Source organism: Podarcis cretensis, assembly GCF_951804945.1.
Source record: "Podarcis cretensis genome assembly, chromosome: 3".
In the NCBI taxonomy this organism is placed as follows: Eukaryota; Metazoa; Chordata; class Lepidosauria; order Squamata; family Lacertidae; genus Podarcis; species Podarcis cretensis.
The window spans coordinates 62,356,966-62,383,985 of NC_137172.1; the positions used below are offsets into that span (position 1 = coordinate 62,356,966).

Here is a 27,020-nt window from a genome sequence, read left to right on the forward strand (position 1 = left end):
TTGCCAAGCGTGCCTTCTTCTTAGCACATTTCTCCCTTTCATCCTGAGTTCAAGTGTATTCAAAGCCCATGACACCTTTGGTAAAGGCTGTTCTCTGATTGGAGTTCTTGCAGACCAGTGTTTCCCAGTTGACAGTGTTTATACTGGGTGGTTTTACTCCACCTGTTGAAATTAATGGACCTAACGTAGTCATGTCCATTTCATTCAGTTGTGTTTACTCTGAGTTAAACTTCACTGAATAGCTATAATGACTCAATAAACTAAGCAACAGCAGTACTAGATGATAAATTTAAAATGCCATTCAAAAAGAGAATCAAAGAAATGAACCTGTGCAGACATGCATCATTAGAAAGATAAAATTCAGATAAGAAATACAACTTTCACTCATTCATCCCCTACAGCAGATGGTGCCTTGATGTAAGATGCCAAGCCTAGTTCTATGCAGATGACACCATCTGAGACGGTTTAAATCCAGTGACCCACAGAATGTTGGTTATCATGACCTCATGTGTCCATATGGGGTTTATGATAATTAATTAGAAATGTGTACGATTTAAAAATCTCTCGATTCTACATTTCCCTTGACATGCCACTGTTCAAATGATATGTCCAAAATCCATATTTCCCAGGGGTAAACCATTTACATTCAGCATTTTGTTTTTGTTTTTCAAAATGGTATTTCAGACTAGTTCATCGGACCATGTTGAGGCTAAGTAGATTGGGGAAGCTCTGATTGATATGAGATTTGGAAAACTCACATTTAAACTTGAAATCAATGATTTCACTCCTGAACAAAAACAAGAGTCTTTTGTTTTCACCTTTGAAATTCCCCATTTGCTTGTGTTCAGCACGTGTGTGACTGCTGACATGCACATTTTCGGCATCGGAAGGGAGTGGGGGCGGGACGGGTTGGAAGAGGGCAGGGGTGGAATGGGGTGAGCTGAACTTACAGCATGGTAGCTCAGAACACAACACCTGTGTAAATGGGGAGTTGCCTGGACACACACTGAGTGTGCATATGATATATGTGCACACCTGTATACCTGTAACTCAGGATAATACTCTGTGCATCTTATATTTGCTCACTTGCTGCAACCTCTTCCCTCTACCCCAGAGACCAGAACAATCAAGTGTCTTCATGGATGCTCAGGCTACATAATTGGCATTACCACAAAGAAGAGGGTTTTCAGATATCTAAGCACATATTTTCAAATATTGCATCACCAATTATTTTTCTTTTCTGTGGGGTGGCATAACAAAAGAATCAATGTGCTTTATGAAAAATTAGAGGTGATCTTTCACCTTTTCAGAGTGTTAGTTAGAAAAGAAGAAGAAAAGCAACATTGTACAAAATACGTGAAAAGACTCATTATGAGTACTTCTCCTCCTGCAGAACGGTGAGCACACATCTTTACCACACCTTCCTTAAAATTGGACAGGGACCTTGGAAAGAGGTCAGGTGTTATTTTGAGAGCTGGAGTCAGCCCATGAGATTACTTACCCATTTCCACTATGTGCAGGACCAAGAACGGCTAGGGCTGCCATATGTCAAGATTTTCCTGAACATTAACAGAATTTCAAAGGTGAAATTGCCATCCGAGGGAAGTCAATTGAAAAATTGCAAGTTTTTTGGCCTTTTTGTAAAATAAAGCTGAACAACTTTGGGGCCCTACGTGTAGACCCTTATCAAACAAGAGTGAAATTTGTGATTTGGTCACTTGTGTTTATTAGTCATTTGGTCTAGCTCATATTTCCCCCCCCCCCTCATTTTTGAGAGCTTCCTTGCTAATAGTATTAGTAATAAAATAAAAAAATATATAGAACCAGAAAGGTTTTTAGAGCTAGGTATCAGGGAACTCAAAATAGTTCACCTGGGTTTATGATGTTTAATGTGAGTACTAGAATAGAATAGAATAGAATAGAATAGAATATAGAATATTGATTTTAGAATGCTGTGTTACTTTTATTGTTGTTAGCCACTCTGAGCCCGACTTCGGCTGGGGAGGGCGGGATATAAATAAATTTTTATTATTGTTTATTATCATTATGCTTAGGTGTAGTAGTAATGTTCCTTCATCCCCATTTTAGACTAAAAAGTGCATATATCTCTTCTTCCTGTTTCTCCATCTCTCTCCAGCTTTCTACCACGTCTTCCTCCTTTTGAAAAGCAAAACATTGTGATGACGGCTATATCACTTCTTGTGCTCCACCCTCCCAGGATAAGGCCCAATAGTTAACCATTCAATTGCCTTTAATCCTACTTTCTCAATACAACTCCATATGTGGAAAGTTCTTATCTGATCTCTTTTGCTCCTCAAGTCCCTTATGAGGGCATTCGGCTACCTAAACTAAGTAAATTCTGGTGCTGTGTTCTTGTGCATTTTGATAGGTGCAATAGTTTGTGGACCAGCTCTATTGAATAAACAGGGAAAGAAAGGACAAACTGTTTCCCTCACACATTATTATTCTCCTCACACATTTGAGCTCAATACCTTACCATCCAAGCCCCAAGATTTTCATGGTCTTGTTCCCCAAACATGAAGAAGTACGTAGCTTAGAAGAAGTAGATGTATATAGACACATCTGTCCCAAGCAAGTGTGGCAACATTTATGTACATTCAATGTGGTGTTTTTTTGTTGTTTTTTTAATGTTTAGGGGTACTCTACTTTTGACTCAAGAAAATCACCATTTTATAGTTCAAATCTGGGAAAATAGATACAGTAAATGGACAAAAGTACAAAGAACATGCATTGCACCGGGAAAAGAAATGAAGCCGCCATTGGAGGTGGTAACAACAAAACTGACCGATCACCATGCTAGATTCCAACTCCTACTCCACACGTTAAATGCTCAGTTCCATCTGAGACTCATGAAACATTGTGACAGGAAATGAGGCTGCTATGGGGGTAGCAATGAAACTGATGATTCACCATGCTAGAGAAGAAACTAAAAATTGTAAAAAAAAAGTTTCTTCTCACGTTAGATTCACAAAATGCTTAGGGGTATGCATACCCCTGCCCCCCCCCGAAAAAAGCACTGTGTACATTTATTAAAATGAGGTTTATAGAATCATAGAACCACAGAGTTGGAAGGGACCCCAAGGATAATCTCGTTCAACATCTGCAATGCAAAAATCTTGCCCACAGCCATCCCTGGGTGGGGCTCAAACCACCAACCTTCTGGTTAACACCCAGGCATACTGATCCATTGTGCCACAGGATGGCTATTAAGAGTTCAGCATATGAAGGGAGACCAACAGAGGCAGGATTGCAACAGCTTTCTTTTGTCTTTTTTCTTGCCTCAGGAAGCTGCACAGCATTTGTTATTCCATTATACCTTTTGACAAAGTTGAACAGGGAAGACATACGGATGTGTCATGAATCTATATTTGAAAGACTGTTATGAGAAGAGGTGGAGGAATGGTTCTCTTTGTGTGGATCCCTCACTGCATTTCTCCTGACAGCAATTTAACTGTTCTCAGGAGTCGAATAAGCCTTATGAATCCTATAAATAGAAAGCTTGCAAAAACCTGGCTTCTATTATTAATGTCAAATATATGACAACTGATTAGAGCTGAAGTGAAACTGAGAGTGAATTTCATGAAACATTTAGCACCTTGAAATACACCTCCCAATTTTGCCACTTACGTGACCATTCAAACTGTGGACTGGCAGCACTGACCTCACTCTACTTTCGCTTCATAATGTCACCATGTATCCAAATCAGACTGGTTGCATGGTGATGTGACATCAGCATCTCCCTTCCACATGAACCCTGATTGGCTGGATTTATAAAATACTCTTGATTTTTCTATTTTAATGGCACAAAAATACAGGTGGGGGAAAGGAGCAAGTATGACCAAATGACAATCAGTACGTAAAAAAGCTTAGCAAGGTGTTGTTGTTTTAAAGAATGCAAAAAAATAATAATAATTGCCCCCCCTCCCCAAAAATTCCCATCACTTTCATATGAAAAAAATTGGCATCAGCTTACAACTACTCATCATTGCTTTTCTAACTATTATGTATTTGGGTCCTTCAGAGTCAGCTGTAATTCTGTCATTGAACATTGGGGGAGAAAGGGGACCAGAAAACACTGGCACTCTTTTATTTCCATTTTTTAAGTATGCAAATGATCATTAAAGGCATAAAAAAATTAACAGCTAGGCAGTTTCCCCCTGATTTTATCCCAAAGTCATATCAAACAAACTCGTATAATGATAAATGTCTACATTAAAACCATCATTGCTAATAGTATTCCATATCATTTATCTTTTGTACAGCATGACCAAATTACAATGACCACATGACTGTAGCCACTTATGATTAATGGTGGCTTAACATAGTGTCTGACAGTAAAGCTTTGAGGATGGAAATTATCGTATATTTTAAGCATTTCCAGCTATACATTAATTAAAAATGTATTTGTTTTTTTAAAAAAATGCAAAGAAATTTCAAATGCATTTTAAACTATTTCCCTGAAAGCACAATCCTATACAGGCCTACTCAAAAGTAAGTTTGATTTAGTTCAATGGGGCTCAATCTCAGATAAGTGGGTATAGACTGCGATAATAAATTCACTTCCCTAAGAGTAAGTTCCATGGAACCAAAATGGCACTTTCTTCTGTGTTGATATGTACTATTAAAATATGAATTGCACAGTATGAGTTTTGCATAAAAGTATCTGACTTGATGGAAGTGTCAAATGAAATCATTACAGGAAAAAAGAAGAGGGTTTGTTTTTTTTTAAAAAAAGTGCTATCTAAAGATTTCTGGAACTCTCTCACTAATGGGAAGAATGAAACAGATTATTTCACAATGTGGTCTAGATTTCCACACAAGAACGAGTGTGGTCTAGTGGTTAGAATGTTGGACTAGGACCTGGGAAACCAGGGGAAAATCCCTGCTCTGCCACAAAGTTCACTGGTTGACTTTGGGTCAGTTACTGTCTTTCAGTCCAACCTACCTCACAGGGTTGCAATGAGGATAAAATGGGGAAGGAGGGAACTACCAATGTGACATTGAACTCTTGGAGGAAAGATGGGATATAAATGTAATAATATAATACAATAAACAGAATCCTGTCATTTGTTGCAAGGCATGGTCTAAGGCACCCCATTGTGTCTGAAAACTGAGGGGATTTCACCTCAGTGGTTAAGATACTTCCAGCCCATTTTGAAAGAGAGAGACGGGCACTCTGAAACTTTCCAAGCAAAAGGATCTTAACAATAATAAAAAGAAAGCATGATCCTATCCAGTGCTATTTGTATAGAAAAAGAAGTGCCAGAATTCACCATGAACACCTCCCTTGTTCTCTTTTAATGGCAATGGTGCCTACCAGAGAGGTGCCAGAACTGAGTTCGGGTGAGTTCTGGCTGAAAAAAGCCCTGATTGTATTATGTGTCACACTGAGGGCCAAACTACACATGGCATTAAAGGTATGGTTTGACATTGTGTGTATCTTTTTAAAAATTGTAAATAGCAGCCACAATTTGGAGGGGCATTCATGACCAGAACCAAAGTACAGTGGCTATAATATTACATTGTCTAAAGGCTATAGCCCCACCAATTTTGCCTGTCTTTTGACACTATTAAATTCAGTGTCCGGCAGCTTTCTTCAATACTCCAAGCATTGATTTAATCTTAACATTTACTAAATCTAAGAATTTTGGGGGATCTGCCTTCTCCCAAACTCATAACAATACTTTTCCTAGTGAGCCACCGGCTAGGCAAAATCGTCTTTGTAACAAACTAAACCTGCAACAATAGTTGATTTGGAATTCATCTCTATTCCTCTTTCTTCTATGATCCTATAGGAGGAGAGTGGGTGGCGCTGTGGTCTAAACCAATGAGCCTCTTGGGCTTGCTGATTGGAAGGTTGGCGGTTCAAATCCATGTGACGGGGTGATCTCCCATTGCTCTGTCCCAGCTCCTGCCAGCCTAGCAGTTCGAAAGCACACCAGTGCAAGTAGATAAATAGGTACCACTACGGTGGGAAGGTAAATAGTGTTTCCATCGCTCTGGCATCCCATTCTCGTGTCCCATTGCACCAGAAGCAGTTTAGTCATGCTGGCCACATGACCCGGAAAGCTGTCTGTGGACAAACGCCGGCTCCCCGGTCTGAAGCAAGATGAGCACCACAGCCCATAGTTGCCTTTGACTGGACTTAACCCTTCAAGGGTCCTTTACCTTTTACCTTTATAGGAGGAGAAGTACATTATTTCCTCTCCAGTCCAGAAGAGACTATTCCACTTTCCTTTTCCTAAATTGGGATGAGCCGGCCTTCTAGTATGAATGATAATAATTTAAAGCCAACTCAATTCTCAGATGACTCTATAGCAGCTTCCAGCTTAATGGGCCAAGCAAAAGTACTTTGGGTTAAATCTCTGTGGATCAATTGTCTACACCATGACGGACACGCTAGTTGACATACTGAAGTTCAAACACTGTTAATAACATAATTCTCTCTACATGCTCTCTCTCTCTCCCTTTCCTGGTTACTCCAGAAAAGCTATAAATCCTATAAGGCTAAGATGATAGAAGCTGCATCTCAAATCTCAAATTCATAGCTCTTATAGCATGAAATTAATATGGATTTTGGAAATTAAGACAAACTAATGTAGAGCCCACTTTTGAAAGCCCTATGTCAACAAATATAAACAAGTACATTGGTTCCATTGGTAATAAGAATTTTAAAAAATGATTTGTCTGAGAAATGTCCAGCATTACATCATTGTGGTGTGTGGATGTCTTAACTCTAAAACATGTGTTAAAAGAGCCACCTAATAAAGTGATCAAATGCAAAGGGGAGCCAGGTGTATTGTATTAAAAGTTTCTAAAGATAATTTCAGGAAGCACAGCATGCATAGCAAATACCTGATGAAAAGCCTCTTTCTTCATAGTTATTAAAGGTTCAGGACCCTGTCCTCTTTTATCACTGGTCCCTGTTGGAAGAAACAGAAAGGCATACAAATAAATGATCAACCCTCAGATTATGAAGCTATTTCCAGATAGCACAATTATATCTCCATATTATCATATTGGCTCAGAATAGCCTTAATATCTGCAACATTAGCTAGCAAGGCTTGGCAATCGAGGACTGGCTGTGTTTTCAAGACTAGTCACCACCCTCTATTGAGATAGACAAGGGAACGGCCTGAACCTCTTTGTCTCATTTTATATTGCTCTTGGAAGTGCATAAACCCAAAATTCCCCATATGCAATCCAGACAGCACCTTAAGACTTATCAGTTGGTTACTGAGAGCCCTAGAATCACAGAATCATAGCACTGTAGAGCTGGAGGAGACCCTAAGGGTTACCTACCCCAACTCTCTGCAGTGCCCTGAGATCTTGTGTGACCTGCCAGCTAGCAGTGAAAAACACCTACCTGCAGTCAAGCACTCTTATTTAGAAAAGTAGAGACAGCCACTTCACCCTTTGTTCACTTTTACACTTAGCTGGTGTTTCAGGACCTCTAAGCTCTCCATTCTTCTTTGTCTAAAAGTATCTCTGCTTGCCTTTGAATTGATGAAAATAGGGACGTCCCATTCCATAACGATAATTTTACTATTTATACCCCACACATCTTACTGGGTTGTCCCAGCACTCTGGGCAGCTTCCAACATATATAAAAACATAATAAAACATCAAACGTTTTTAAAAACCTTCCCTATTCAGGATTGCCTTCAAACTGGGGGTTGGATAACTCCATACCTTCTGGCATTTCTCCAATGAAAATAGGGACATCCTAAGGAAAAGCGGGACATTACGGGATCAAATCAGAAACCGGTATGACTTCTCTAAATCAGGGATGTCCCTGGAAAATAGGGACACTTGGAGGGTCTGCAATGGACCAATTTCTCTTGATGCAAAGCACCTTCCTGTCTGCTAGTGTCATGGGAGCCACAGCAGCACCATTTCTTTCCATGTCACTGGAGTTGTCTGGGCCATGGGGGAGGAACCCTGACCGCTCTCTGCTTCTCCAGCATCAACTCTCAAAAAACTGGATCAATGCAGGCACGGACAGAAGCCCAAGAAGGCCAGGAAGAAATGGATAGAGAGAGATGAGGTGATACATAGCCAAATATGGCTGCACAGGGGTTCTTCAGGCAAGAGAGGAGATATGGAATTCAGTGGACTGAATGTGATACTTCAATTTGATACCTATGGTTCCTTATATAGTCTGTCCAAAAAGGGTCAGAGAAGGGGCTTCAGCATCAGAGTGAACCCAAAGGAAACAGAAGCTGTCATTCTAAGGCCACTGTGGAGCTTTCCTGGGCCAGGTAGCATGTTGCAAGGGCAGGTACTCAAATGAGGGCTTCCAACCGTAGGTTGTGTAGATTACCTGCCTGCCAGAAAATGCTAGCCAAACTTCGGAAATGGGAGGGCTTTTAGCAGACAGCTTGGCTGGAATCTTCAGGGCGGAAAGCAATAAATATTGGAGGGTATGATCCAGCTATTGCTTCCTTAGACGGCAAGAGGCTCTCCAAGGTCTCAAGCACAAAGTGATCTTTCCCATCACCCATGAATTGGTGTTTTTTAACTTGGGATGCCAAGCCTGTACTCTGCCACTGAACTGTGATTCCTTCCCATAGGTAATGTAATAAAAAGCTAATAAGTCTTAGCAGCGTAAACCTCTGTCATACAATGTAATTGTCTACAAACTACAAGTTATGTTGATATTCTAAAGAGGAAAGGAAGCCAAACTCCTCATTTATTTATCATTTTCCCAAAGAATTAAAGAAAATCTTTCCCAGGGCTGATTTTTCAAAATGTAGTTATTTCTCTTTGGGAAAAGGTTGTGCTGGCTAGCCAATGGGAAAATCAATGAAAGTTGCAGTAATGATCAAATGCAGCTTGTGACACTTCAGTTATCATTGAATTTTACCCAGAAGACAATCAATACTTGGTTATACAATGAAGCACACCTGGTAGGTGGTAGAAGTTACCGCACTGCATAGTATACAAACACAAAGGCAGGCTATTTGCTCTTTTCAGACACCATTCTATTACTCTTAAACCATAAAAATGTCCTCTGGGGGCTCCAAGCCATTTATTGCCCCTCAGTGACTCTGGGTCATCTCAGATCATTCTCTATGTTGTAATACGATGCTTTTATTTTGCTTCTCTCACATTCAAAGGATATTCTGACAGGCATACAGACTTCTTTTGTCTTCAGCAAACTCTGGCTCAGGTGAGAATGCTTTTATACCACAAGATAATCAGCCTATTAAAAATTCTGAATCACTCCAAATATCCAGCTTTCTGCAGATATATTGTGTTCCTGCACCACCAAACAGCTCCCTAGGAATGCTCGTGCTGACATGAATTGTAGCCAGTTTTGCAAAGCAGAAAGGCCAATTAATTGAGAGCCCAACTCAAAGATAAGCCATGTGTTAGCAAAGATGTGCTGTATCAACACATGCATGGCACTCATGGATACATGTCAGAATTCTGCAGTGACTCCTGGGCAGGTTTGCTAGTCCTTTCTTTACCTGTTCTGATGGCGATAGGAAAAAAGGAAAAGAGAAGCAGGTGCAGATAGGGAGAAAATGTTATATCTTGGGATAGTTTTTTTAAAAAAGTGTTTACAGCACAACAGTAGAAACAAGTTCATGGATAACTGGTATTTTATGTTGATCTCTCAATGACAAATGATGATGTACTGTTTTTGGTAAGAATTCTGATAAATGCTAGTCCTTATTCACAAGGAAGGTCCTCACATTGTGCCTTGCTGATCTTCAAAATATCTGGACTTTAAATGCAGGTGGACATATAGTGCAAGAACAGCACTATCCAAGTAAGATGGAGTTCCTATAAGTTTAATAGCTGTGAGGAAGAGGAGATTTCATTTTTATCACTCTGACATAAACTGCTTCATTTAAACAATGATTAAAGATGAAGCCTCCTACATTTAATGATACCCTACTTTACTTTTCCATGGAAAACCCAAAGCAACACATTTGCATCTCATAGGACAGCTATATTAAAGTTAACGTTTAAGCCCACATGGAACACAGCTGACTTCCAGGTCCTTCTCCAGACACTTTGATGCTTTGTGTCACTTGGTATGGTTTCAGAAGTGTCAGGAAGTGGCCTGTAAATGCATGTTGATAGAGATGCTCAGTGCCTGAAACCTTTTTGGACGTTGATGCAGTAGACACATGTCAGGATTAAATTCAATACATTCATCACATTTGTATCCCACGCTTTGTCCAAGGTCCACAGGGCAGCTCACATGAGGTGGGAACCAGCATTCCATAAGTAGAAATCTACTCATGGAGCAGAATGCCATTGAGTCTCAGCTTCCCCTTCACAGCCTCAGACCACAACATACCCCCAAAGCCCTTTTTTCTCCCATAACAGCTTGGGAGATGTCACAGGGGGCTGCAGGGGAAAGAGGAAACTCACCCAATCTAAGTTCATGGAAAGTCTCTACTGAATCCAGGTCACAAATGGAAGGCTCCCACCTGTAAATGGAGTGATTGCTTCCATTCAAGGAAGGGCACCTTTGTATGCATCCCACATAATTATCCTGCTTTATTCTCACAGCTACTACACTATGAAGAAGAATAGACTTAAGAATGGTGATTTTCCCAAGGCCACACAGTGAGTTTCATGGATGAATGGACAAGGCTCCTGAGCCCAAGGCAAGCCTTCTCCACTACGCCATACCACCTCTATGCTAAGCAGAAGCACTGCATGCATTAAACTCATGCATTGAGCATTTTACGTTTCATGGCTTCCAAATACCATAAATGGAAGGGTCTTTTCAAGAGGAGAAGAAAAGGCTTTTCAGCTGCTATTAATCAAGGAACATTAACTTCAATGGCAGCTAGATCACGTCACATTCAAATTAGATAGCAAATGAATTCATTGACCTTGAATAGAGTGACACCTAATAACTCAGTGTTATAAAGAAGTTACCAAGTTTAATATTGCCATCTGTGAAGTGTCGAGCAAGATATTTAGGCATTTCTGCTAATTTTAGGAGGGTAAAAATATTCCCGTTCATCCAATGGCTCTAAGTGCTGTTAGTCCCACAATTTGAAGTCTTGTCCTCTTGAAAAGTTATTTACTCATCTAAAACCTAAAACTTGCTCATCACCTGCAGTAAGAGGAGGAAAAGGTGGGGACAGTTGGTGATGCCCTACTGAGAGGCATGGAGGCCAAGCAGAACTGCTAGCTGGTAAGGTGTGCTCTGGTTGTGATGGACAGATTATTTCAATAGTTCCTTCATTCAAAATATCTTATTTTATAATGAGGATCACATCTCTTTATTAGTTTCCTCTGCAGAAAGATTGTTAACTGAGAATTCATATGCATGTCTACTTAGAAGTTAATCCCACTGGGTTCAATATAGCTTAGTCCCAGGTAACTGGGTATATTGAAGCTTTTAAAATGGCTAAATTTACTAACATAATTACAATATCAAATGCAAAAAAAAAAAAAAATGAAGAACAAAATCTGCACAAAATATCCGTTATCAAGTGTTAGTTGATCCAGATTCCATGTTGATGAAAGAAAGAAAGAAAGAAAGAAAAAAAGAAAGAAAGAAAGAAAGAAAATTAAACTCTTCATTTCAACAAAATTATTTTGTGTTTAAGCTTTTAAAATCTGGAACATAGATCAGAGAACATTTAGTCCATATTAAAAGGAAAGAGAATGGAACTAGTTTAAAGTGAAAGCAACTTCAAAGTCTTTCATTAAAGGATATTTTGTACTGAGAGATCTGGCCACCATTACCAGTTTTACCTTCTTATAAATCCAAACCGCATGCTTCAGATTTCTAGTCATAAATACCCCCACTTGATAGAATTTGACAGATTAGGCTATTATCTGCTTCCGATTTATCTCATTTTCTCCCTTATTTTCCTTAGCCAATTGAATTTTATTGCTTCTTTTTTCATATGATTGTTCCACAGAAAGAAGTTCCAGATGCAGTCAGAAACCTACAATTTATGCAGATACTGAAAGCCTTGCCTCACAATAAATATATCTTCAGTAGAGATTATTACAAACACCTTGGTGATACTGCTTTAAACAACTGGCAATCTTCCAGCATGAAGGCTAATTCCCAAATATTTGGCTGACCTTGTCTGGTTGATAGGGCAAGAAAACATGACTTCTCCATCAGCTGATAATACGCCTTCTATACATGTTAATTCCTAATCAATCTTAGCAACATAATGAAGAGATAATTCCAAGACAACCCTGTCAGGGAATGACCTGTTTTGTTAGCTTGGCTTGTTCATTAGTGTGGTCCTGCCAAATCTTCATAAAAGAGTTTCTCTGGCCCACCGAAACATCTACACACATGATGCACCAATAAATGCTTTGGAATGCTCAGATTTGTATGAGCATTGCAGATCTCAGATCTCTCTGCTCCCTTTTTAGCAGCATAAATACCTATACAGTGGTACCTCGGGTTAAGTACTTAATTCGTTCCAGAGGTCCGTTCTTAACCTGAAACTGTTCTTAACCTGAAGCACCACTTTAGCTAATGGGGCCTCCTCCTGCTGCTGCTGCTGCACCGCCAGAGCACGATTTCTGTTCTCATCCTGAAGCAAAGTTCTTAACCAGAAGCACTATTTCTGGGCTAGTGGAGTCTGTAACCTGAAGCGTATGTAACCTGAAATGTATGTAACCTGAAGTGTATGTAACCCGAGGTACCACTGTATTGTTGCAGGGCAGGGGTGAAAAGAGCAGTTCTGATGAAAGCATGATGCTGGGCCCTCCAGTAGATTTTTCTTCAAAGAGCTTGTTAGGGGTGAGCATTATGTTGCTTCCTGTGAAAGCCCCTTTCCCGCTCATGAGACCCATAATACTTTCCCCATGAAAAGTAACAAAACTTTGCACCAACCCTAGACACAAGCAGTCTCACTCCTAGACTGTGTGCGTAAGTACAATATGTGCAACTATACTTTTCTCCTGTGACATTCAAGTTCCATCCGCAACTCCAGTGCATTTTGGCCATTCTGCTGGTGCATCTTTGGGAGCAGAACACAACACCCATTGGCTGAACATTCTGCCAGAATATTGGGCAACTCCATTGGTGCATCTTTGTCAGTAGAACACAACTCCCATTGGCTGAACATTCTGCCAGCATATTTGGGCAGCTCCATTGGTGCATCTTTCATGCTGGCACCATATCTCAAGTTCCAGTGTCATTTCTGCCATTTCTCAGCTGGTGGAATCTAAGAATAAAGATTGTGTTTTTCATCTATTATTTCTTGTATTCCATTCTCCTTTAGTGCACCACACCAATTTTCTCCTTCCAACCCATATTTTCTCTCTCACTTAAGAGCATAAGCAGAGCATGCTGGATCAGGCCAGTGGCCCATCTAGTTCAGCATCCTGTTCTCACAATGGCCAACCAGATTCATATACCTGAAGGAGCATCTCCACCCCCATCATTCAGCCTGGACACTGAGGTCCAGCACTGATGGCCTTCTGGCGGTTTCTTCCCTGCAAGAAGTGAGGTTACAAGGAACTGGGCAGAGGGCCTTTTCAGTAGTGGCACCCGCCCTGTGGAACACCATCCCATCAGATGTCAAGGAAATAAATAACTATCTGACTTTTAGAAGACATCTGAAGGCAGCCCTGTTTAGGGACGCTTTTAATGTTTGATGTTTTATTGTGCTTTTAATATTCTTGTTTAATTTAAATCCCGCCACCCGACCAAAGTCTTGAATCAATTGTAACACTCTTTTCGTACTAGATTCTGGCTCCTGCAGGGTCAAGACTAGGTCATCTGCAAAAGCTTTAAGTTTGTATTGTTTCGCTCCGACCTGGATTCCTTCCACCAACCGGTCCCCTCTGATCATATTCAAGAGCACCTCCAGAACCGAAATAAATAGCAGAGGGGAAATGGGGCAGCCTTGTCGTGTTCCTTTTTCAATTTTAAACTCTTCTGTAACCACATTGTTAACTATTAATTTAGCTTTTTGTTCTGAATATATTGCATCAATCCCATTCTCAAAACCCCGTCCCACTCCCATTTCTTTTAAATTTCCCTTCATAAATTTCCAAGAGATATTGTCAAAGGCCTTCTCCGCATCTATAAAAATTAACACTGCTTTTGCATTTATGTCTGTTTGCAAAAGTTCCAAAATGTCAATGATATTCCTTGTGTTAGCAAACAGGTGTCTACCTGGGAGAAAGCCTGCCTGGTCTTTATGAATTACTTCATTTAATACTTTTTTGAGTCTACTTGCCAAAACGTCTGCAAATATTTTGTAATCCACATTTAAAAGGGAGATGGGACGATAGTTCTTAAGTTGTGTCTTTTCAGCTTCCGATTTTGGTATCAATGTGATAAAAGCTTCTTTCCACGATTCCGGCGCCTTCTTCCCCTCCATAATTTCATTGCTGACCTCCATCAGTGGTTGTATCAGATAGTCTTTTAATGTCTTGTAGTACTTGGAGGTCAGCCCATCTGGCCCTGGGGATTTGCCCAATTGCATGTTCTGAATGGCTTGTTCAATCTCTTGTGTTATTTTGCAATTCAGGATTGATCTATTTTCTTGTGACAATTTTGTTAGTCCATTTTTTCCCAAAAATTGTTTAATCTCAACCTCATCTTGCGGCCCTTGAGTATATAATCTTTTGAAATATCTCTGGAAGCACTTTCTGATCTCCACAGGGTTCTGAATATTTCTTCCTTCAATTTCTAAATTTGTGACTGTATTTAGTTTTTGTCTCCTCTTCAACTGCCAAGCTAGCAGTTTCCCACATTTATTTGCCGATTCAAAAGTTTTTTGTTTCATTAATTTAATCTTCCACTCTATTTCCTGGTTTATCAATTTAGAATATTGTGCTTGATGAAGTTTGATTTCTCTCAGGGTCGGCTGTGACTTTGGATTTGATCTTAACTTCTTCTCCAATTCTTTGATTTTCTCCAATATCTTGTCTTTCCTCTCATTTTGTATCCTTTTCTTTACAGCATTCTGTTGTATCAAGAACCCCCTCATTACAGCCTTACTTGCGTCCCAGATAGTTCTTTTTTCCACCGTAGTGTTCATGTTTATCTCAAAATAGTCCTTCAAGGCTTTTTGGGCCTTCTCAACAATCTCCTGATCTCTAAACAAATTGTCATTCATCTTCCATCTAAAGGAGCCGGTTGGTAGTAGTGTCATGTCCATCTTCGTTGCATTATGGTCGGAGCAGGTCTTTGGGCAGATTTCCACCTTTCTGACCTTGGGTGCCAGACCTCTAGTTATCCATATTTGGTCGATTCTTGTCCAAGTCAGCTGGGCTTCAGAGAAAAATGTTCCCTCTCTTCCCAAGGGGTTCTTCGTTCTCCAAATGTCAATTAAGTCCATATTGTCTGTCATTTCAAAAAAAGTCTTTGGTAGTCTGCCGTCCTTTGTAACATTTTGGCTTTGTGACTTATCCATGTTAGTTGATACGACCCCGTTCATATCTCCCATCATAATGGTGTGTTTTTAATATTCTTGAGGGGCTGGGAGCTGGGGGCACTGTCATACAGTGGTTCCACTCCTTCCTCCTGGGCCGTGTTCAAAAAGTGGTGGTGGGGGATAAGTGTTCAGACCCCTGGGCTCTCACTTGTGGGGTGCCTCAGGGTTCTGTCCTCTCCCCCATGCTTTTCAACATTTACATGAAGCCGCTGGGAGAGATCATCAGGAGGTTTGGGCTGGGTGTTCATCAGTATGCGGATGATACCCAGCTCTACCTCTCTTTTAAATCAGAACCAGTGAAGGCGGTGAAGGTCCTGTGTGAGTGTCTGGAGGCAGTTGGAGGATGGATGGCGGCTAACAGATTGAGGTTGAATCCTGACAGGACAGAAGTACTGTTTTGGGGGGACAGGAGGCAGGCAGGTGTGGAGGATTCCCTGGTCCTGAATGGGGTAACTGTGCCCCTGAAGGACCAGGTGCGCAGCCTGGGAGTCATTTTGGACTCACAGCTGTCCTTGGAGGCACAGGTCAAATCTGTGTCCAGGGCAGCTGTTTACCAGCTCCATCTGGTACGTAGGCTGAGACCCTATCTGCCTGTGGACTGTCTCGCCAGAGTGGTGCATGCTCTGGTTATCTCCCGCTTGGACTACTGCAATGCACTCTACGTGGGGCTACCTTTGAAGGTGACTCGGAAACTACAACTAATCCAGAATGCGGCAGCTAGACTGGTGACTGGGGGCGGCCGCCGAGACCATATAACACCGGTCTTGAAAGACCTACATTGGCTCCCAGTACGTTTCCGAGCACAATTCAAAGTGTTGGTGCTGACCTTTAAAGCCCGAAACGGCCTCGGTCCAGTATACCTGAAGGAGCGTCTCCACCCCCATCATTCAGCCCGGATGCTGAGGTCCAGCGCCGAGGGCCTTCTGGCGGTTCCCTCATGGCGAGAAGCAAAGCTACAGGGAACCAGGCAGAGGGCCTTCTCGGTAGTGGCGCCCGCCCTGTGGAACACCCTCCCATCAGATGTCAAAGCGATAAACAACTACCTGACATTCAGAAGACATCTTAAGGCAGCCCTGTTCAGGGAAGTTTTTAACATGTGATATTTTACTGTATTTTTGCTTTCTATGGAAGCCACCCAGAGTGGCTGGGGAGGCCCAGCCAGATGGGCGGGGTATAAATAATATATTATTATTATTATTATTATTATTATTATTATTATTCTGTTGGGAGTCGCCCAGAGTGGCTGGGGAAACCCAGCCAGATGGGCAGTTATAAATAATAAGTTGTTGTTGTTGTTGTTGTTGTTGTTGTTTGGGAATCCGACAAGCAGAACCTGAGCACAAGAGCACTCTTCGCTCCTATGGTTTCCAGCAAGTGGTATTCAGAAACATTGCTGCCTCCAACTATGAAGGCAGAGCAGAGCCATCATGGCTAGTAGCTACTGATAGCCTTATCCTCCATGAATTTGTACAAAGCCATCCAAGTTGGTAGCCGTCTCTTCTTCCTGAGGGAGGGGGTTCCAAAGTTTAATCATGTGCTGCATGCAGAACTTCTTTCTTTTATCTGCCCTGAATCTTTCAACATTCAGCTTCACTGGTTGTGCATGAGCTATAGTGTTATGAGAGAGGGAGCATAACTTCTCTTGAGACACTGTCTCCATGCCATGCATAGTTTTATAACTATGCCTCTTACCCACCATTTCTCCAAACTAAATCTTCTAAATGCTTCTTTTGCTGCATGATCATACTTGTCTCATACTTTATTGTCTTATGCCTCTTTCGATTTCCTTTCTGTGTTGTGGAAGCGCTGATATTTTGCAGCACTTATCACTCATCCTTATCATCTAAACACCACAGAAATAAGAGACGATGATACCAAGGGATATAAAATATACCCCTAGTTTGTTATCTTTTGTTGGGTCAGTCTGTATGTAGATCCCCCCCCCCACTGCAGTCAGGCAGAATGGAATTTTGGATATGCCTCAGCTACAAAAAGAGCAAGACTACTGTTTAATACAAAGACACCACAGAGAAAATACTTAGTGTATGACTTCAGATCCACTTTCATCCATGTTTATCCAGGACATTCCATCAATCCCAGCTTTAATTTAGAAATAGAGTCAATTTCTAGCTCCCATAGCTATCTCATTGCTATGTTTTCCAAATTGACAGCTTTATTTTATTATAGATGACAGCTGTGAATCACATATACACACATGCTTTGGTAGAATGGAATATTCACAAATGCTACAAATGTTGAGAGGAAAAGTTCAGGGCCTCCCCCAGATGATGACCATCAAAAACTGCTTCCATGGGGATGGCACTAACAGGGCCATCACAGCTATAAACCTTAGGCCATGCACAATGGTGTGGAACATCTCCCTACAAATACTACACATTCCTTTTAGTCACCAACACTGGTGCAGACACTCACTATACCAGCAAAGGAGGACATACAATAAGAGCTGAAGAAGTGGTCTTCAGTGGTGTCTGTATAGGTTTTGAAAGGAGATAGAAGAAAAGGCTTAAATCAAATTCTAAGGAGGCAGAAAAAGACAAGGTTTCTCAAGCCACTAGTACTCTACCATGCACGGCTGGTATGCTGACTGGGGATGGAGGTTGCACATTGAATTAGAATAACTAGGAGATATTGCTAATGTAGGTTGGGATAAAAGGAGCTCTATATTGGGTGGGCTCCCCTCCCCCCCAGCCTTTTCCATTCTCATTTACACAGGGAACATTTTTCAGTTTTCTGTCTGTTTATATGTGTGCATCTGTTCCCTTTTTTATTATTTTCAGCTACCACTTATCAATGTTTTCAGGAGAAAGCATTCAATCTTCTATTCAGTTATTATTCCCCATTCTCCAAGCTGACACTTCTCTCATGCTTATTACAAATACTCTCTTGATAAATAACCTCCCACCTGAGCTCCAGCCTTTTTTGTTTGTTCTCTGCCATGAAATGTTAAAAGAAAGGAATGGGGGTGGGGAATACCTTTTTTATTATTATTATTCTTTCAGTCCCTGGGTAGAACTCCCACATCATCTTTTCTTGCAATAGGGCTTTGGTAAATGCATGCCAATGGAACAAAATAATATGGAAATGCATTTGTGAACAAACAGCAGAGACATTCAAAGCAGAACTGTTGTTGCATTCATTTATGTTGCTGCTTTATTATTACCATTTTAAAAAAATGCCCTCTTTTGCCTTACAGCTTGATTTGGTTTAACCGACAGTTTGATCATAAACATTTGTGCTGGGATATTTCTTGCAGCCTTGGGGAAATGTGGTGGGTTTGCCTGACTGTGCCAGCAGCCAGGTTGTGGTCACTGAGGGCTGCTCCACTAGAGTATAGGGGGCACTGCCCCACCAGTCTCAGTCTGCCTTAAGCCAATCCCAACCTTTCTATTTACAACCAATCCAAGGGGTAGCACTGCTACTCAACTTTCTTCTCCTTAGTTTCTGGGTATAGTCAGATGTGGGGAATGTTGCATTAGTTTTCCTGATTATAATGCTAGTCCCATTTTCTAATGTGTTTTTCACACCACAGTACCTGCTGTGTTGTAGGAAGATGGGGTTTTGATACTGGCACGCTGTACTAAATTTTGTTCACATCAGTGGGCATAAACGTAAAGGTAAAGGGACCCCTGACCATTAGGTCCAGTCGTGACTGACTCTGGGGTTGTGGCGCTCATCTCACTTTATTGGCCGAGGGAGCCGGCGTACAGCTTCCGGGTCATGTGGCCAGCATGACTAAGCCGCTTCTGGTAACCAGAGCAGTGCATGGAAACGCCGTTTACCTTCCCACTGGAGCGGTACCTATTTATCTACTTGCACTTTTGACATGCTTTCGAACTGCTAGGTTGGCAGGAGCAGGGACCGAGCAACAGGCGCTCACCCCGTTGCGGGGATTCGAACTGCCGACCTTCTGATTGGCAAGTCCCACAGTGACACCCGCGTCCCTTCAGTGGGCATGGTGTGACACAATAACAATCACCACTGGAAAATGTCACCCCTCCAACACTGCAACGGCAAATTCTGAGATGCCATCTTCCAGTTTTTTCTTGCAAGAGAACAGTGGCCATATTGGACACCATGATCTCACACAATATTTTACTGTGATTCTGCCCCCACCCCCAAAAAGTGAGTTTTGGGGCACTGCACAAGGGTATGCAATGTCATTATTCCCCCCACCTTTTCTGCTGCTCCCCCATGATTCCCCCACTTTATTTCAACACTCTTGTAATTTTTACAGATTTCATCACTTTACTCTGCAATTTTCTGCATTAAGATGCCCACAAGTGGATTTTTTTCTGGGATTAAATAACATGGATGTGCTCAACATGATCAGCAGGTGAGTATTTTGTAAGACTGGTTAGTGGGCCAGAGGAAGCATGTAGAGAGGCACAGACTCTCTGAACTAGAGGTAGAAAACAGTATTTTTTTAAAAACTCTGTGCACTGATCAGGCATTCTGCCTGGAGAATACACAAAATGCCATCAAGATGTGCAGATTTGCCAAGGCCTTGAGCCAGACATCCTGGAGAGTGAAGTCAAATGGGCCTTAGAAAGCACTGCAAATAACAAGGCCAGTGGAAGTGATGGTATTCCAGCTGAACTATTTAAAATTTTAAACGATGATGCTGTCAAGGTGCTACATTCAATATGCCAGCAAATTTGGAAAACTCAGCAGTGGCCAGAGGATTGGAGAAGATCAGTCTACATCCCAATCCCAAAGAAGGGCAGTGCCAAAGAATGCTCCAACTACCGCACTCATTTCACACGCTAGCAAGGTTATGCTTAAAATTCTGCAAGACAGGCTTAAGCAGTATGTGGACCGAGAACTCCCAGAAGTGCAAGCTGGATTTCGAAAGGTCAGAGGAACCAGAGACCAAATTGCAAACATGCGCTGGATTATGGAGAAAGCTAGAAAGTTCCAGAAAGACATCTACTTCTGCTTCATTGACTATGCAAAAGCCTTTGACTGTGTCGACCACAGCAAACTATGGCAAGTTCTTAAAGAAATGGGAGTGCCTGATCACCTCATCTGTCTCCTGAGAAATCTCTATGTGGGACAAGAAGCTACAGTTAGAACTGGATATGGAACAACTGATTGGTTCAAAATTGGGAAAGGAGTACAGCAAGGCTGTATATTGTCTCCCTGGTTATTTAACTTATATGCAGAATTCATCATGTGAAAGGCTGGACTGGATGAATCCCAAGCTGGAATTAAGATCGCCGGAAGAAATATCAACAACCTCAGATATGCAGATGACACAACCTTGATGGCAGAAAGTGAGGAGGAATTAAAGAACCTTTTAATGAGGGTGAAAGAGGAGAGCGCAAAATATGGTCTGAAGCTCAACATCAAAAAAACGAAGATCATGGCCACTGGTCCCATCACCTCCTGGCAAATAGAAGGGGAAGAAATGGAGGCAGTGAGAGATTTTACTTTCTTGGGCTCCATGATCACTGCAGATGGTGACAGCAGTCACGAAATTAAAAGACGCCTGCTCCTTGGGAAAAAGGCGATGGCAAACCTAGACAGCATCTTAAAAAGCAGAGACATCACCTTGCCAACCAAGGTCCGTATAGTTAAAGCCATGGTTTTCCCAGTAGTGATGTATGGAAGTGTGAGCTGGACCATCAAGAAGGCTGATCGCCGAAGAATTGATGCTTTTGAATTATGGTGCTGGAGGAGACTCTTGAGAGTCCCATGGACTGCAAGAAGATCAAACCTATCCATTCTTAAGGAAATCAGCCCTGAGTGCTCACTGGAAGGACAGATCGTGAAGTTGAGGCTCCAATACTTTGGCCACCTCATGAGAAGAGAAGACTCCCTGGAAAAGACCCTGATGTTGGGAAAGATGGAGGGCACAAGGAGAAGGGGATGACAGAGGATGATACGGTTGGACAGTGTTCTCGAAGCTACAAACATGAGCCTGACCAAACTGCAGGAGACAGTGGAAGACAGGAGTGCCTGGCGTGCTCTGGTCCATGGGGTCACGAAGAGTCGGACACGACCAAACAACTAAACAACAACAACATTGGAGAATATCTGTATTGACAAAAACGTGTGCATTCCTTTTTAATGAAGTGTACACAAGGCCTGGGAAATGTGCATAATGACTGGTTGTTATGCACATTAACTGCTCAACTTACATTACCCCTAGTGTGTGTGTATAAGCACTGTAGGTTTCATACACAACACACATGCCATTGAATTTGACCTAATTTTCTACTTTGAGCAACATGCAGAAACTTCTTTAGTGCATGGCTAAGGAAACACACCTGGGGTTTGAGAGCAATTTAGGCATGTCAAGCTGCATTGTATTGTGCTCTTGCCTTAAATTTATCAAGGGACAACTTCTTTCAAAGAATTGGCTTAGGTATGCTCTGTATAACTCCAATTTAGGACAAAGTCATACACTCAAAAACTGGCACACAGGATGCACTGCAGCCAGCTACAAAGTCAATTGATCAAATGGGTGTCCCAGATTTAAATGCCCCCCTGCCACCCAATCTGCCTCATTGTGTGCTCATGGTCAGAAGTAACATAAGTTAGATTTATGTACAGTGGGTTGCTTTTGAGTTGTCTAAAGCAGTCATTTGCACATGTGGCAAAACACTGCAGCAAACCAGCCCAGAATCCAGTGGGGTCCAAGAACTTGCATCTGAGCCACATTTTGACGAACTGAAGTAAATAAATGACACTAAAGAAGCTTAATTCTATAAGCTTCTGGGGTGGCAGGGGTTTCTAGGGTGACTCATAAATACACTAAATACTCATTAATATTCTAGATCAAACTGGGCTGTTGATCAGATTTGAGGTTCTGGTAATAGACTGGCCAAGTGTCTTCAAATGCTTCATTCTAAGGAAATGTCATCAGGTTCATCATGACCAGAGCTTTCATTACCTCCTGAACTTTGTCTGGAGGTCACGCATGCAGAGAAGCTTCCATATTGCTCAGCAGCAGCAGCAGCAAAGTCATGGGATTCACAGTGTGCCACAACAAGGCAGCAGTCAGAAGCTTGCAGGGCATTTGGATTGGTCTAGCGGGGGAAAATGCCTCTTTGTAGCAAATGTGAGAAGGCCTTACAATAAGGGAGTGAATAGATTGCATAGCTCATTGACAATAGATCCCTTTTCATGTCAAAGCATGACTGTATTCTTCTCAGAAGAGCACACAAGGAACATTTTGTTGAAAGAAAGCAAAGACATACAATGCCAACTCATCATTGTCTTCTTCAGTTCCAATCATTCCCATTAAATAATAATAATAATAATAGACCCTACTGATTAACAAAATGTAATTGCAATTTGTGTGCCTATTAAGTTTGCTTGAATTTGATTGATCGGGCCATTGTTCCTGAAATTGTGTGATAAACACAGTTTACCTGATTCTCTTGAGTTAGGCCCAAATACCTTGCCTGAAATAGGACACTCATGTTTGTAAATTACTTGACTATGACAGGTATATATTATTTTTTTAATTAAAAAAACATACTGACATGCACTTTTCTCTTGTAGAGTTCTCTTTTGCTTTTGACAGCTGAATGGCAAGGAGAAGTTTGGCCTGGTGGTGCCTTCTTTTACTGCAGTACATGTGCCAGAAAAAGTCACACCTCTCAAAGTTCTTTCATCTGATGAGGTTGGCCTTAGTCTGTGAATGCCTGTACCATAATAGCAATTGTTAGGATGCAATCCAAACCTGATGTGCAGTAAGTTCACTGTGCCAGATTGGGCCTGGCAAAGTGATTGGGCTTGAGCTGTCACATGACAGCAGTGAGACCAGCTCAGGAGCCGATGGATCCTGGTCTGGCTCAGACATGACCTTGTTCTAGACTCTGGAACACCCTGTTTCAAGGTCTTCTCCTGGCTATCAGTGGTGAGCATCCTGACAGCATTACTACATGTCCTACGTGTTCAGGGGGTGAAAGGGGGAGTGCTGCACCAGTGGAGTGATGCTTGTGTCACTCCATTGTCACAGATGCAGGGACAACTCTGCCAAATGCACCCCCTTCCCAGCCTTGCCCGCGGGTGGGGTGGGTTCTTACTGTATTCTCTAAGCTGCCACTTGCAATGCTGGGTCCTCTTTCTCATTGATTACTCAGTGGCAATGTGGCTCCTTTTTAGGGTCACCATATTACAAAGAACAAAAACCCGGACATAGGGCAACCCTACCAAACGAGAGTGTTTAGTCTGTATGTAAGGTAAAGGTAAAGGTACCCCTGCCCGTACGGGCCAGTCTTGACAGACTCTGGGGTTGTGCGCCCATCTCACTTAAGAGGCCAGGGGCCAGCGCTGTCCGGAGACACTTCCGGGTCACGTGGCCAGCGTGACAAAGCTGCATCTGGCGAGCCACAGCCGCACACGGAAACGCCGTTTACCTTCCCGCTGGTAAGCGGTCCCTATTTATCTACTTGCACCCGGGGGTGCTTTCGAACTGCTAGGTTGGCAGGCGCTGGGACCGAGCAGCGGGAGCGCACCCCGCCGCAGGGATTCGAACCGCCGACCTTTCGATCGGCAAGCCCTAGGTGCTGAGGCTTTAACCCACAGCGCCACCTGCGTCCCTATAAGGTAAAGGTACCCCTGCCCATACGGGCCAGTCTTGACAGACTCTGGGGTTGTGCGCCCATCTCACTTAAGAGGCCAGGGGCCAGCACTGTCCGGAGACACTTCCGGGTCACGTGGCCAGCGTGACATCGCTGCTCTGGCGAGCCAGAGCCGCACACGGAAACGCCGTTTACCTTCCCGCTGGTAAGCGGTCCCTATTTATCTACTTGCACCCGGGGGTGCTTTCGAACTGCTAGGTTGGCAGGCGCTGGGACCGAGCAGCGGGAGCGCACCCCGCCGCAGGGATTCGAACCGCCGACCTTTTGATCGGCAAGTCCTAGGCGCTGAGGCTTTAACCCACAGCGCCACCTGCGTCCCCTAGTCTGTATGTATGCTGCATTAAAAAGAGAGTGTTTTATACGGTATGTATGTGTGGTGAGCATAGATGTTGGGGGTCTGTATGAGGGAGGGGAGTGTGGGCACACACAGAAGTGCACGTGTGTTGTCCACTTTGGCCCTGCCCACCACTGGCATGCAGATCTCGGATGGCTGGTCAACTCCCAATGTAGCATTTGGGCCAAACAGGTCTATACTCCTCATGTAAAGGAACATTTTCAAAGTTATACATTTGGGAATTTTTGGGAAACTGAGAAGAAGGAAGTTTAAAAAGTGCCTATGAGACTCTCAGGATGTATTAAGAGGATCCTACAGGGATCACCAGATTTCACCTGAAGTGAAATTTGCAGCATGTTCATGCACAGATAATCATCATTATCCTAATCTGAATAATTCTGAGGAAAGTTAAAAGAGTTCTGATAAGAAGGCCAATGCAACATCCCAGGAGGATTTGATATGTCCTGAGTTTGGTACACAAATCTCATAAATTAAATTATCAAACAGAGGCACATTGAACAGTAGCACACCATATATAATCTATTATCACTTGAGAAAGCACCTGTCAGTGAAAGTGGCATGCAATCCCTGCCTTATTTTAATGAAATCTCTGCTCTGCTAACTTTTTAAAAACAATCTTAATCTATTATGGGTTCAAAACTAGGCTCAGACTAGCGGCATGGACATGAACATGAAAAGTACTGAAGTACTAGTATGCTTACTTTTCAGCCAAACCATGGTGACTTCCTGCAAGAAATCAATATACGATTTACAGCATTTTAATAAATAACAGGTATAAATGGTTACTATAAATAATAACTCTGATTATCATGTGCAATCAAACCCTTCACCTGCTGAGAGGCACGCCACATTTATGCAGATCAGCTTTAGGCCTTTCATCCATGAAATTATAGAATGTATAATGTGATGGGCCATGATATTTTTAGTGTACTGTAATTGCTTATTTATAAAAGAGCTATCAACAGCCCACTTTAAATAAATTCCAAAATCACCGTAGGGCATTTGGAAATGAATATTTTATATGACATTTTTAAAAGATTATGAGCGTCTCTTTGAACAGTAAAATTAATGGCTGTTTGGCTGTTTAAAGTCATTCTGTGCAGACTCAGGATAATCACACATAAACTGTAATTACAGTATTTGTGTTTTAATAAGGAATATCACCACCACCTATCTGGCGATACAGTACTGTGATTTTAATGTATGTGTGTGAGAGAGAAAGAGAAAGGGATTGAAATGCATCAACTTTTCATTCTATTTCCTAGCAGAGGGTAGGAAAATTAAAACAATGAAATCACCAGTGAGTGTGGCTGGGATGAGCTAGCTTGGATCATCTCTCATTTTTCAATTTATTTATTTCAGCCTAGTCAGCCAAGACTCAAGAAAGCCAGGAAACCAGCTCTCCACGTGGCCCTGGCATTCCTATATATTTCACAGCAGGTAGGTTCTGAGATTTTCAGGAGGAACAGAATTTTGGAGGCCCTCCTGATGTTACTTTTAGTTGCAGGGATGCGGAACCTCAGGCCTGGGGTCCCTATGTGGCCCCCCAAAGCCTATCTGCCTGGCCACTGGGACTCCGCAGCCTTAATCCCTCTCCAGCTGCATTTCCTCCTGCCCCTGTGTCATACCCTCTCTGAGTGGTTTTGCTTGGCTGGGATGTGTCTTTCAACTCTGACAATAGCTCTTGCTTCCCTGGATAGAGGCTAGAGATGGGTGTGTGAGTGTGTGTAGGAACTGACCAACTATATACAAAAGTACGATTGCTCGTCTTCTTCTGCCTCTGGCTCCAGCCAGCACTAGCATGTGGTTCCTGGAAGGTGTCTCAGAGGGAACACAACCCTTGTGCTGAGTGGTTGTCAGCCTTGTTTTTGTGCTACCAGAGCTTCTTCACTGCCTTCCCCTCCTGCGCTGCTTCAGTCATGCCCTACAATCTAGGTCAAATGGAAAGAGGCCATGCTGTGTCTACTTTTTTCCCAGTGATGCTTCTCCTGGCAACCAGAGCAATGTTGTTATAAGAAGAAGGCACTTTATGGTTTTCTCCCACATGGCCTAGATTACATTACCAGCTTACTCTAGGCAGCGCCTGCTGTTGCAAGAAAGAAGGTTTTTTGAAAAACAACAGCAACAACCTAGTAGCAAAATTCACTCACACTGTTGATTGCTGTCTTGAATTGCGAGAGGAATGTTCCACATCAGGATTCTCTGTTCATTCCTCAGACACAGACTTTATTTAAAACCATATTTTATTGATTTTCGGACTAAGGAAACAACCACAACATTATTACCAAACAACAGAGGCTTTTAAAAGAAGGGTGATAAAGTATTTTTGAAGCAACAAGGTGAGAAGCCTACAGACAGCAGCCCAAGTACACAGGGTGAAATCCAACATATTGTTAGTGTAAGAAGTTTGAGAGCACTATTGTATAAGCTTAAGTATGGACTATCAATTTACAGTATAATGTTTGACTATTGGCTCTTGCTGAGAAGATAACATGATATAAAAGTCTCAAAAAGAAGAGAAAAGCTATTTAGCAGCTATTTATTTCATATACCAATGAAACTGGATTTGATGACAAACAGCCAAAATCATATTTTCAGATTTGGATATCATGGGCTCATGATATAGGGGCT

General features: G+C 42.1%; 1 long non-coding RNA gene across 1 annotated transcript in view; it reads right to left on the reverse strand.

The window, feature by feature from the left end:
• Positions 1 to 27,020, reverse strand: part of LOC307213479 — a 115,251-nt gene that overhangs the window by 1,483 nt on the left and 86,748 nt on the right. Inside the window, exons 3-4 of the long non-coding RNA XR_013837528.1 lie at positions 6,877 to 6,944; positions 1,502 to 1,559 (exon numbers count right to left, since the gene is read on the reverse strand). This is a non-coding gene — a long non-coding RNA (uncharacterized lncRNA). The remainder of the gene's footprint in view (positions 1 to 1,501; positions 1,560 to 6,876; positions 6,945 to 27,020) is intronic.